Source organism: Peromyscus maniculatus, chromosome 3 (genome assembly GCF_049852395.1).
Source record: "Peromyscus maniculatus bairdii isolate BWxNUB_F1_BW_parent chromosome 3, HU_Pman_BW_mat_3.1, whole genome shotgun sequence".
Classification (NCBI taxonomy): domain Eukaryota; kingdom Metazoa; phylum Chordata; class Mammalia; order Rodentia; family Cricetidae; genus Peromyscus; species Peromyscus maniculatus.
In genome coordinates, this window is record NC_134854.1 from 86,725,419 (window position 1) to 86,737,095 (window position 11,677).

An 11,677-nucleotide genomic window follows, 5' to 3' on the forward strand; every position below is an offset into this window, starting at 1 on the left:
GGAATAATCATTCTAGGGAATTTGAGTGAGGTCTGCCTCTACAGAGAGCAAAAGGGGGTGAGGTCAGCTTCCACAGAGAGCAAAAGGGGGTGAGGTCTGCTTCCACAGGTAGCGAAAAGTCACCAGGTTGTAGTGGGTAGCTAGCTGTTCCAGCTTTGACCTGGAAGTACTACTTCCAGTGAGGCTTCCGGTAACTGTCATGCCTACCTATGACCTGCCCTTGAGGCAGGCCGAGACGGAAGCCCTTAATACTCAAGATCTGGATGTGCCGGCTCTCTTGGTTCCTGGTGATCCTGGATGCTGGATGGTAGACCACAGAGTTCTATAGAGAACACCACTGGACTGCACTTTACCTCTCCCAGATCCTGTAACCAATCCCTTTACTTGCTGTAAGTTACCCCAAAATAAACCTCCCATTTAACTAAAAAAAAATTGTGACAATATTCAAAATAGCTAAAGCTATTGGTTATTGGTCTCATTTCCATTTCTGGAGAGAAAGCATGAGGAATTTCTGAAAGCAAGAAAATGGCAGATTACCCAGTTTCAGACTAGAACACAGGTGAGTGTTCAGCTGAAGGAAAGAAATGCTGTGTGGGATCTGGAAAGCCGAATGAAGCTGCAGCTCTCACTAGTCATCAGTAAGGTCCTGGAGAAGCCACCCCACCTTCCTGCACCTTACTTTCATCCTTTTCAAAAGGGAACAAAGAAGAGAAGACTCATTATTCCTGAAACCACTTCCAGGTCTGACCATGAGACACGATTGACAGTGGACAAAAGCGCCAGACTTAACATGAGAAGACCAATGTCATCGTCCTGCTTGGTTCGGAATAAATGTGGCTGCAGCGAGGTAATGGGTCTGCCGCAGAGCTGAGCTCCCTCCTCCACCACTCTTGGGGCCAGTTCTGTCCTGATACTCAATAAGCCTTTTGCTTCGGCTCCAGCCACTTGAATTCTTCCACATACAGAAAGGAGATAAATTTATTTTCTCAGAGAATTTTCGTTTTTGTTTTAATGTAAAATATTTGCTAATGACACTGGAGTAGGTATAGTGAGATGCACACTTAATAAACTTACAAAAACACACCCCTTTCTGCATTTTATTTTTCACTCTCCTCACAACTCAGCCTCTTTTCCTTGCCATAGCAACCTATAGTCCACAACAAACATGAAGAAGGATAGGAAGAACAAGCAGTAGTCCATTCTGATATGTTATCATTTCAAATGAAGCATATCTTCGTTAAGGGCACTAAGTGTGCTATACAGAGAGCCTGGGTTCCTTCATATCTTGGCACAAAGGATATCAATTAGATCTTCTCATATACTCTTGTTACATAGTGAACAAATCCCTAATAACCTAAATCCCACAAGGGTGAAACTGAAGAGAAATATTTTAAGTACAATGATAAGAGCTACAGATTCTGGGCTCACATCTCAGCTCTGCTGTATATTAGTGGTGTCCAAGGCAGGTTAACCAGACTCTCTAGGACTCAATATCTCAACTGTAAAGTGAGGATAACTTTATGGTTATCCTTTATCGTTAACCTTGCTTCACAGGATTGTCCTGGGAATTAAATGCTAATTCTCTCTTAGAGCACAATCCACCAGGCATGATAGGTTTGATTACAAATTCTGGCCGAGTAGGCAGAATTCCTCTGTATCTGACCCATTCTCTCACATTTTCTACACAATCCCCTCTGTGTATCAACCTTTTGGCTACCTAACTGGTACCCCTCAACTGTTTTCTTTGAGAACTTCCACAACTGTCCTCAAGGTGGCTCCACTTATACATCATTACCACTGACGAGCTTGTTTGGTATTCTGATAGCCTCAACAGGATCCTTCCATTCTTGCCTTAACACTGAATTCATATGCTTATGTTTTAGTTTGTCTCCATAGAAAAGGCAGTCAGGTACCATACCATCTTCAGATTTACATCCGTAAAGCTTATAGGAGAGAGAGAGAGAGAGAGAGAGAGAGAGAGAGAGAGAGAGAGAGAGAGAGAGAGAGAGAGAGAGAGAGAGAGAACACCTTTCTTTCCCTTGAAGTATGGGTAACTGAATCTATGAAACAAAGTTGTGGACAGATTAGTAAGAGGAAAACGTGTGTGCACTTATGGGAGTCCCACACAATAGAGATTCTATCTATGAAGATCCCAGTGACTGAAATTTAAGTAGCATCCTCAGCTGTAGAATGGAAGAGAGGCTTAACACCTCTGCTGGGGAAGGTGGTGGCAAAGGTATCGCGATACACAGGTAGAAAATCTCCCAGGTAACAGGTGAACTCAGTGCATCTGTTACAGATGATTTACTCACGCATCTTTCCTGGATTGATGTAAATTTATTTTACAATAGGACAGCCTTTTAGAGATGACTGTGTCGTCCCTCCAGATTATCAGCTTAGATTGTGTGAAAGAAGGACACTCCTGTTTCTGCAGCAGGTTGGTAGTTGTGTGAGGACAAAGGAACCCAGAGCCTGGGTAATGATGGTAGTAGGACTGAAGGAAAGAACTACAGATGAATGTAGGCCTGGGTTAAGGCAGATAGTGACTGGGGAGGGGCAACTTTAATCCGAGCTTCCCACAGAACATTCATAGGAAATAAAGGCTGGTATTAAGGAAAGGTTTTGCTGGGAGAGGTTTATGAAGCCATTGAAATGAAAGTGAGGCTTGAAATCCCGACTGTGATGGTTTTGTAGAGATCATAAGTGAGAAAAAAGCCAAATAGACAAGAAAAGAAATGTTGAATCCTAATAATTAAGACAGGGTTCTCTGAAAAAAAAATTATTGAACCACCGATAATGCCGCCATGAAGGGACTGCTCTTAGAACACATTCTGCAGGAAATATGGGTAACATTTGAAGACACATTGCAGATGCAAAGGATCCAGCTCTCACCTTAGAGTAAGGGAGCATTTGTTTTGAAGCTAAATTGAGTGGCCAGGGCTCAGAAAAAAAGGAGCTATGTTATCCCGGGTTCCATGCTCTCTCACCTAAGCAGTTTCATGGAGTTGTGTAACAGCAGAATAAAGAAAGTCACAAATCAAGGCAACTTAAAAATACAGTGATGGGAACCTGCTGTGGGAAGGTCTGTATGTCAAATTACTCTGATTGGTTAATAAATAAAACACTGATTGGCCAGTGGCTAGGCAGGAAGTATAGGCAGGACTAACAGAGAGGAGAAAAGAAAGAACAGGAAGGCGGAAGGAGTCACTGCTAGCCGTCACCATGACAAGCAGCATGTGAAGATGCCGGTAAGCCACGAGCCACGTGGTAAGGTATAGATTTATGGAAATGGATTAATTTAAGCTATAAGAATAGTTAGCAAGAAGCCTGCCACGGCCATACAGTTTGTATGCAATATAAGTCTCTGTGTTTACTTGGTTGGGTCTGAGCAGCTGTGGGACTGGCAGGTGACAAAGATTTGTCCTGACTGTGGGCAAGCCAGGCAAACTTTAGCTACAGAAACCTCAGAGAGGAGGATTAAAGCAAGATAGGTGCTGACTTCCATAGGCCTCAGTCTCAGCTTTTGGGTTGGTAGAAATCAGTGGTCTGCTAAATTTAGCTTCCTCAATAGCAAAGGTTATTATCTATTAGTCACAGGATATTAGTGCTGACACAGACATAAATAAAGGCTATTTAGGGGGCTAAAACTAGCCCAAAATAAGGTAATTAGGCTCTGGACCTGCGACATCCCTACCTCTCCACATCATGGCTGTTCTAATCAATCAGTCTTTGCAGATACAGCATCATTCAGTAAATTTTCGGTCATAAGCATGAAGATCCTCTTCATAATGAAAACTTGGGGAATGAAGTCTATGTTATTATATAAACGAGAGGCCTGGAGAAGGTTTAGGTATAAGAAGAAAGTCTTTTCAGAGTAGTTGTTGCTCTGTATTATTTGGGGCTAATGATGCCAGATTTAGTGATACCTGAAGCCATGTGACAGAGGCTGTGATTCCAGATTTCAACATGCATTCAGCAAAGTGGAATGATCTTAGTTTAGTCCACCATTGTTAAGTAATCAACTCCCTTCCCACCTTGTGGTCCTTATAATGAAATATAAAGGCACCGCAGAATTTTTCTTTTATCAATCAAAATCCTAGGAAATGCCGATTTAAAAAAAAAAAAAAAAAGAATGGAAATCAGGTAAGAAGAATGAGAAGAGCCAGACAGAGGGAGGTGAAAACCAGGATGTCTGATGCCATGGAAACTGAAAAAGCAGTGTCACAGTTCCTTTTTCACTGCTGTGATGAAACACCAAGACCAAAGCAACTTATAGAAGGAAGGGTTCATTTGGAGCTTACAGTTCTAGAGGGATAAGATTGATCATGGCAGTGGCAAGAGGATGGCAGCAGGCAGGCATAGTGCTAGAGCAGTAGCTGAGGGCTTACATCTTGATCCACAAACAGGAAGCAGAAAGTTAACTCAATATGGCTGTCTTAGTTAACATTTCTATTGCTGTGAAGAGACGCCATGACCACGGCAACTCTTAGAAGTAAAACATTTAATTGGGGCCGCTCAATTACAGTTTCAGAGTTTCAGTCCATTATCATCATGGTGGGAAGCATGGCAGCATGCCATCTTGGCTTGTAGGCAAAAGCAAGTTGACTGAGACACGGGGCTACCCGGTATCCTGAGCACAGGAAATCTCAACGTCAGCCCCCACAGTGACACACTTCCTCCAACAAGTATAGGGGTTGAGGTACCTGCTCTCTGTCCCTACCCAGGTTTCCTTAAGAGAAATGCTTCCAGGAGTGAGGGGAAAAGGGGATTTCTATAATATTTCATACACAAGGGCAAATGCTCTTCATCCTATATGCTCTTTATTCTTCTATCTTTTTTCCATCTGTATTCTTCTCCGAAATTCAGCTAGGCACACTGGTATTTGCAGTATGAGGGGATCACAAGGGTGTGCTGAGAGCCATGAGGACAGGGAGGCATCAGTCTTGAACCCATGAAGTGGTCCCATGAGTTCTGTACTAATTCTTTCCGATGGTGATGCTCTGAGTAACCTAATGACTCATTTACTCTTTTTTTTTTGTTAAAGATAAGGTTTCAGGTAGTCCTGCTAGCCTGGAATTTACTATGTAGATGAGGTTGGCTGTGTAGTCCTGAACCTTCTGCCTTCTCCTCCCAAGTTCTAGGGTTAAAAATACTCCACTGCACCTGAATTGATCCCACTTCTTAAAAGCTTTACATTTAACATCATCATTGAGGATCAGGCCCCTAGCACATGAGCTCTTGGAGTGTAAACCCACACCATAACCAAGGGGTGTGGCCTTGAGGTTTTTAACCCCCCCCCCCCCCCCCCCCCCCGCCCAGAACTAGAATAGGTGATGCCCTAAGTTGAGACGCATTTGGGCAAATGTTCCGATGTAGCTTACAAAAATTTGAGATATTAAAGAGAATTATCTACTTTATAATGTTATGAAAAATGATATTTGTAACAAACATCTGCTTATTATTTTAATTCTACTACATTTGTAGTTTATGTTCCTTTTGTAATTCCTACTACTTTTTATTCATGCATTTGTTCTTTTTGTCAGGATGAAAAAGTTGCAAAACAGCAGATTTGGTTATTTCAGCTTTTAAATGGGATCTGATGCTGCCTCCTAATGATCATAAAATAATTAGAAAAGGATAGGCCATAAAAAGCTATATTCCACACATTCTAATGTAGAGCCAGAAACAATGGTATTTGAGCTCTTTAAATATCTTGTATTTGACACCACATTGTAATCACGTGTAGGTCTGATGTCAGCTCTGTAGTGAATTGTCCTATATGAAAATGGAGTCAGAAATGGGCTTTAGCTGGACAACATGAAGCAAGATGGCAAGTACCTACCTCGTTATTGGCATAATGGAGGGTGAATTAACTGCATTTGTATTTTTCTGTTGCATTTGTCTTGGGTCACGGTATACCATCTCCAAGTAAAGGCAGAGATGAGAATATTGAAGAATGCTTTCCCTAAGAGCTAGGGTTGATTTGCATTGACTTCTGACCCTGTGTTTTACTCTCCTTCCATTTAGAGAAGGCAGTGAGGACTACTTCCTTCTTAGGAAAGATAAACTTCCCACTCTTTTTTTTTTTTTTTTTTTTGGTTTTTCGAGACAGGGTTTCTCTGCGTAGTTTTGTGCCTTTCCTGGAGCTCACTTGGTAGCCCAGGCTGGCCTCGAACTCACAGAGATCCGCCTGGCTCTGCCTCCCGAGTGCTGGGATTAAAGACATGTGCCACCACCGCCCGGCATAACTTCCCACACTTACCTCGAGTAGATGTGCATGGCTAAGGTAGAGAGCTCAGATATGAAGATGTGAGTGTGGTCGTTCTCTGAAGTTCAGCTAGGCACACTGGTATTTGCAGGCTGCATTTCACCAGCTTTGTCAGGGAGAACCATCTTTAGAAACCACTGTTGCCTGACTTTGGGGCTGCAGCTTATAGTGAGGTACTGCAGAAATCTGCAGAACAGTGGTGGTTACTTCTACTCTTCTTTTGATTCTTTCTGCATGAAAATATTCCACATGACAAACACTGTCTGCCAGGGAAACTATCAATTATCTCCGTACTGACTCATAATGATGACAAAGGTGGGTGTTGGAAAAATTCTGGAAACACACCCTCAAAGATAGGAACCTGATTGCTTATCTAACTTGGTGGGATAGAAAGGAACGATAATCCTAGCAGCCTATAAAATAGAACACCAGGAACCATGACATGAAGTCTCAAATGTTTATTTAAATTAGTACCTATGGTCACCTAGAATTTGGCAAGTCTAGAGGCTTTTGTGTTTAAATACAAACAATACAGAACTGTGGAATGTGCTGGCTACTCCTGATGGAACTAACGACAGCCCAAGAGGTTCAAACTCTTGGCTGAGAAGGTTGTCAAGAGACCAGGGGAGGGGCTGGAGAGATGGCTCAGTGGTTAAGAGCACTGCCTGTTCTTCCAGAGGTCCTGAGTTCAACTCCCAGCAACCACATCATCTCTAGTAGGATCTGATGCCCTCTTCTGTCAAAAGCAGATTTGGGTCTGATCTTAAGGAGTGATATCTAAGAATTAGGACAATGATAAAAAAAAAAAAGCAAGAATAAGGTATTTGCAATGGAGGGGTTGTAGAGGGCTTGCTGTGCAACATTGAGAATCTGAGTTCAAATCCCTAGAAACCGGGTTATTAAAAAGTGGTCATGGCCACTTGTGAACCTGTAACCCCAGCCCAATGGGAGACAGAGACAGGAGAATTACTTGAGCTTGTTAGCTCCAGGCTCAGTGAGAGATCCAGTCTCAAGAGAGTAAGGTAAAACTAGAGAAGGACAATCAATGCTGTCTTCTCTAGCTTCTCTACTTGCATGGGTGCATGCATCTATATAACATATACAACATGCACACACACATACACATATATAACACATATATACACAGACACATACAATATATATACACACATACAACATATATAAATTACACACAGCATATATACTCACAAAATATATACAAATACAACATATATACACATACAGCATACACACACACACATACTCACACACACAGTGATTCTTCTAAGTGCATCAGATCATGCACTTTTCTTGTGCAAAACTTTCCAGTGGTGTTTCCTTCTTTTTAGAACAAGATGTGACGTCTGTGCTAACATTGGGACTCTATGCATTTCTTCTGTTCCTCTTCATCTCTGCCTTTGATCATTCTCTCTGATCACTTTGTTTCTGCACATTCAGCTGAAGCTCAGGGAACAAGACATTCTGGCCTATTCTGTTTTCCTGAAGCTCTGAACATCTCACTGTCTGTTTTAACTTTGGGCCATTCCTTTGAACTTTCTGCACTCAGCATCCCATTGGCTCATTCTGTTCCTCATGCACGTCTCACCCAGATTAAACATGAGCTGGCAGGGGGCTTTTGACTCTTTGAAAATATTTATTTTTCTTTTTGATACCATGTTTTATTTTCTCCGGTCTCTTTTTACCACCCCACCTGAGCATGCACTAATACATGTGATTTTTTTTTTACCTTGTTAATAATACATTTAATGTCCTGTAAGATCAGGACAAGAATTTTTTTTTAAATATCTTTTGGGCCCTTTATATCCTGAGCATCTTGAACTGTGCCTGGTGCATGCTAAAACTTCAATGAATTAATGAATGAACCTCTCTTAGGTAATTCTCTGTATTATGGAACCCAAACTACTATTTTCTCTGCTATCAATGGGCAAGCCAGTTTAATGCACACAGGCTGGCACCGGGGGGGGGGGGGGCAAATCCTGCTCATTACTTTTGAAGCACACTGGGAGCCAGGCAGCTCCTTCAGAACTTGCGATTTATCCTAGGAAAACTATGTTTGAAGTCCTCACTTCCATATTTCAAAGGACTGATGTAGGAGAAAATAAAGTAACTTTCAAGCCTCAGACAAAATTCCCTGTGAATCAGCACTTTCTGTCTGCTTTAGTCATGATGAGTTGGAAACATGCGTTGGTGGCTGACAGATTGTCTGCAGGATCATGAGTTACCATGACTATGACACTTTTGAATAAAATAAAGGCACAAGTAGTATGTGCCTTTATGTTAGGAGTTCTAATATCTCCCTGGGATTTGTCTAAATGGCTGGCAAATGCTTTAAGCAAGATAATTCCTTTGCCGTAAAATCAGGGAAGTAACAAATAAAAACAAGACCTCTTTTTAGACATTATTTGAAATTTGTTTAATTAAAAAATTATTTTTAATATGTATAGATATTTTTGCCTGCAGATATGTCTATGTACTACCTGTGTGCCTGGTGCCCACAGAGGCCAGAAGATGGCATTAGATTCCCTTGAACTGGAGTCTCAGGTGGTTGTGAGCTGACATGTGGGTGCTGGGAATCAAAACCAGGGTCCTCTGAAAGAGCTGCCGGTTCTCTTAACTGTGGATCCATCTTTTTCTATTTCCTTTAAAAGATGGCATACTCCTCCTGCTCCTGACTGACTCTACCAGCTACCTCCTACAACACCAGGGGTCTATGCACCAGCACTGTGCAAAGTGAGGTACGCATTTGATACCAATAACCCTCTAGGTATTGTTTTTACTCCTGTTTTGACACAAGATGACTGAAGTTTCAACTGTCAAATTAACTTGCTCAGACTTCCCAGTGCAGTTAGAGTTTAAATCTCGACCTGTTTGATTCATTACAGCACAGGCCACAAAACCTCATATGATAAGTTATTTTAACTTATTTTCCAAATGCTGAGATAAAGCACTTTACGGAGTGAAGGATTATTTCTGGATCACAATCTAAGGTATAATCCATCATGACAAGGGAGTCGAGGCGGCAGGAGCCTGAAACAGCTTGTCATATCTCATCCACAATTAGGAAACAGGGAGAGATGAATTCATGCTCAGCTCCCCTTCTTGATTTATACAGCCTAGAATCCCAGCACAGGAATGGTGACAGGCACTGTGAGAAGATCTTCTCATTTTAATTAAGGCCATCAAGACCCCCCACAGGCATGCCCAGAGGCCCAGCTCCCAGGTGATTCTAGATTCTGTCAAGTTGACCATTAATACTCACTATTACATATGTATTTAGGTTAAGAACACAAATGATGTGAAGGGAGCATCAGGTACTATAGCCAACCTGTAGGTCATACAGCATTTTTAGAGACATCTTACTGTGGGAATCTTTTGGAATAAGTATGGATGAGAGTGGAAGAGAGGAGAGGTCACGGGTGAACTGAAGACAGGACAGCTCCGGAAAGGCCTCAGTATAGGATCCAGTTTTCATTTTCATTTTATACTGGAAAACCACTAGGTGGGGTGGGTAAGCAAGATTCTACCGAAGTGTACATGGCTATCAACAGGTTGTTAAGGGCAACGGCCCATTGTTTCAGTTATTTCTCCAGGCCGGTCTGTGGTGATAATCTAATTGTACTGAATTATTATTTTGATTGTATGTTAATAAATAAAGTTGTCTGGGAGTCAGAGCTATTAGAGCCATAGCAAGAGTGTGGCGGTGGTGGCACACGCCTTTAATCCCATAGATATCTGTGTGTTCAGGGTCAGAGCTATTAGAGCCATAGCAAGAGTGTGGCGGTGGTGGCACACGCCTTTAATCCCATAAGATCTCTGTGTGTTCAGGGATACAGCCAGCATTGGAGACATATGCCTTTAAGACCTAGGGGGCTGTACATTCAGACAGTGACGAGGCAGTCATGTGTTTGGGTTTACAACCAATGAGAAGGCAGAACAACATACTTTAAAAAAACGAACCGACAGGAAGTAGGTCTCTTTTCGCGAAGCTGGGACAGCAGGAGGAAGGGTGAGATTTTAGCTCTGAGCTCTGACTTCTCGGCTTTCTCTTTTACATTGTTTCTGTGTTTCTTATTTAATAAGACGGTTGGTTACATCTACATCTGGCGCCCAATGTGACAAGAATCCATTAAAAACCGCTTGGCTTGACGGCAGGTCCGCTTTCCCGCAAGGGCGGCAGGCGGTGGCAGGCGGCGGAGGAAGTGGCAGGAAGCGGCCGGCGTCTTAGTCCGAGCTGCCGGCGTCCTAGTCCGGGTAGCAACTTCTAGCCTGGGCCTAGGTCTGTGAGCAGCTTGCCTAAAGCCGGTGCTACAAACAACTCAGACCTGCCCTGCCGAACAGGGCCCTGCCTGTAAAGCCAACGCACGTGGTCGGAGCTTAAGGAAGCCAGACCCAAGCCTTGACTCGGCACAAGAGGGAACACGTGGCTGCATTTAAGCTTTAGCCGGCTACGCTTTCTTGTGCGTTCTCTCTTCTCTCTCTCTCTCTCTCTCTCTCTCTCTCTCTCTCTCTCTCTGGATTTACACCTGGGACACTAGGTGGCTGCTTTGAAAATCCCCTCGGATTTCTACTGTTCTACGCAGATTTGGTAAGTCATAATATATCAGATATTTTAAAGGAAACTATCTAAAAGAGAATTTTTTCCACGTTAAAAAACAAATGGGTTTTATGTGTACATTGGAAGAAAATTGGTTTTTGTTCGAAATTTTAGGCAGTCTGGCAATGGAACAACTATATAATATTAGTATTGGTGGAATTATGCACCTTATCACTATAATTATCCACATTTTAATATTTAAAAAGATAGTCAATTTAAGTGCCAGGATAACAGCTTTAGAAGAACTTGTTAAACCTGTAAAAATTCAGACAGAAGAAATTAACAGTGAAGTTGTTTCAAGTCGGGATCATAAGGTTGCAGAAAGAAAGCCTGTTTTCACACAGTCACCCTTAATTTATCCTGTAACTGTACAGCAGATGCCTGATCAAGTGGCTACACAAAATACTTGGGCTCCAATTGAAATGTTGGATTTAAAAAGGTTTAAGGAGGCAATAGTATCTTATGGCATGCATTCCCCATATGTAAAGCAAATGTTAAACACTTGGTCAACATATAATAGGATAGTACCACAGGACTGGCGGGACCTTGCACAAGGTGTTCTGGAACCCAGCCAGAGACTTCAATTTCTGACTTGGTTTAAGGAGGAGGCTAAAAACATAGAAAAACAATGGAGGGATAAAGGAGTACAAGTTTGCCAGGATCAGCTTATGGGCGAAGGCCAATATGCTTCAGCACAAGCACAATGTTTATATGATGTCCAAACCCTAATTTTATGTCAAACGGCAGCCTTGAATGCATGGGACAAAGTTGAGGAACCAGGAAAAAAATCTGAG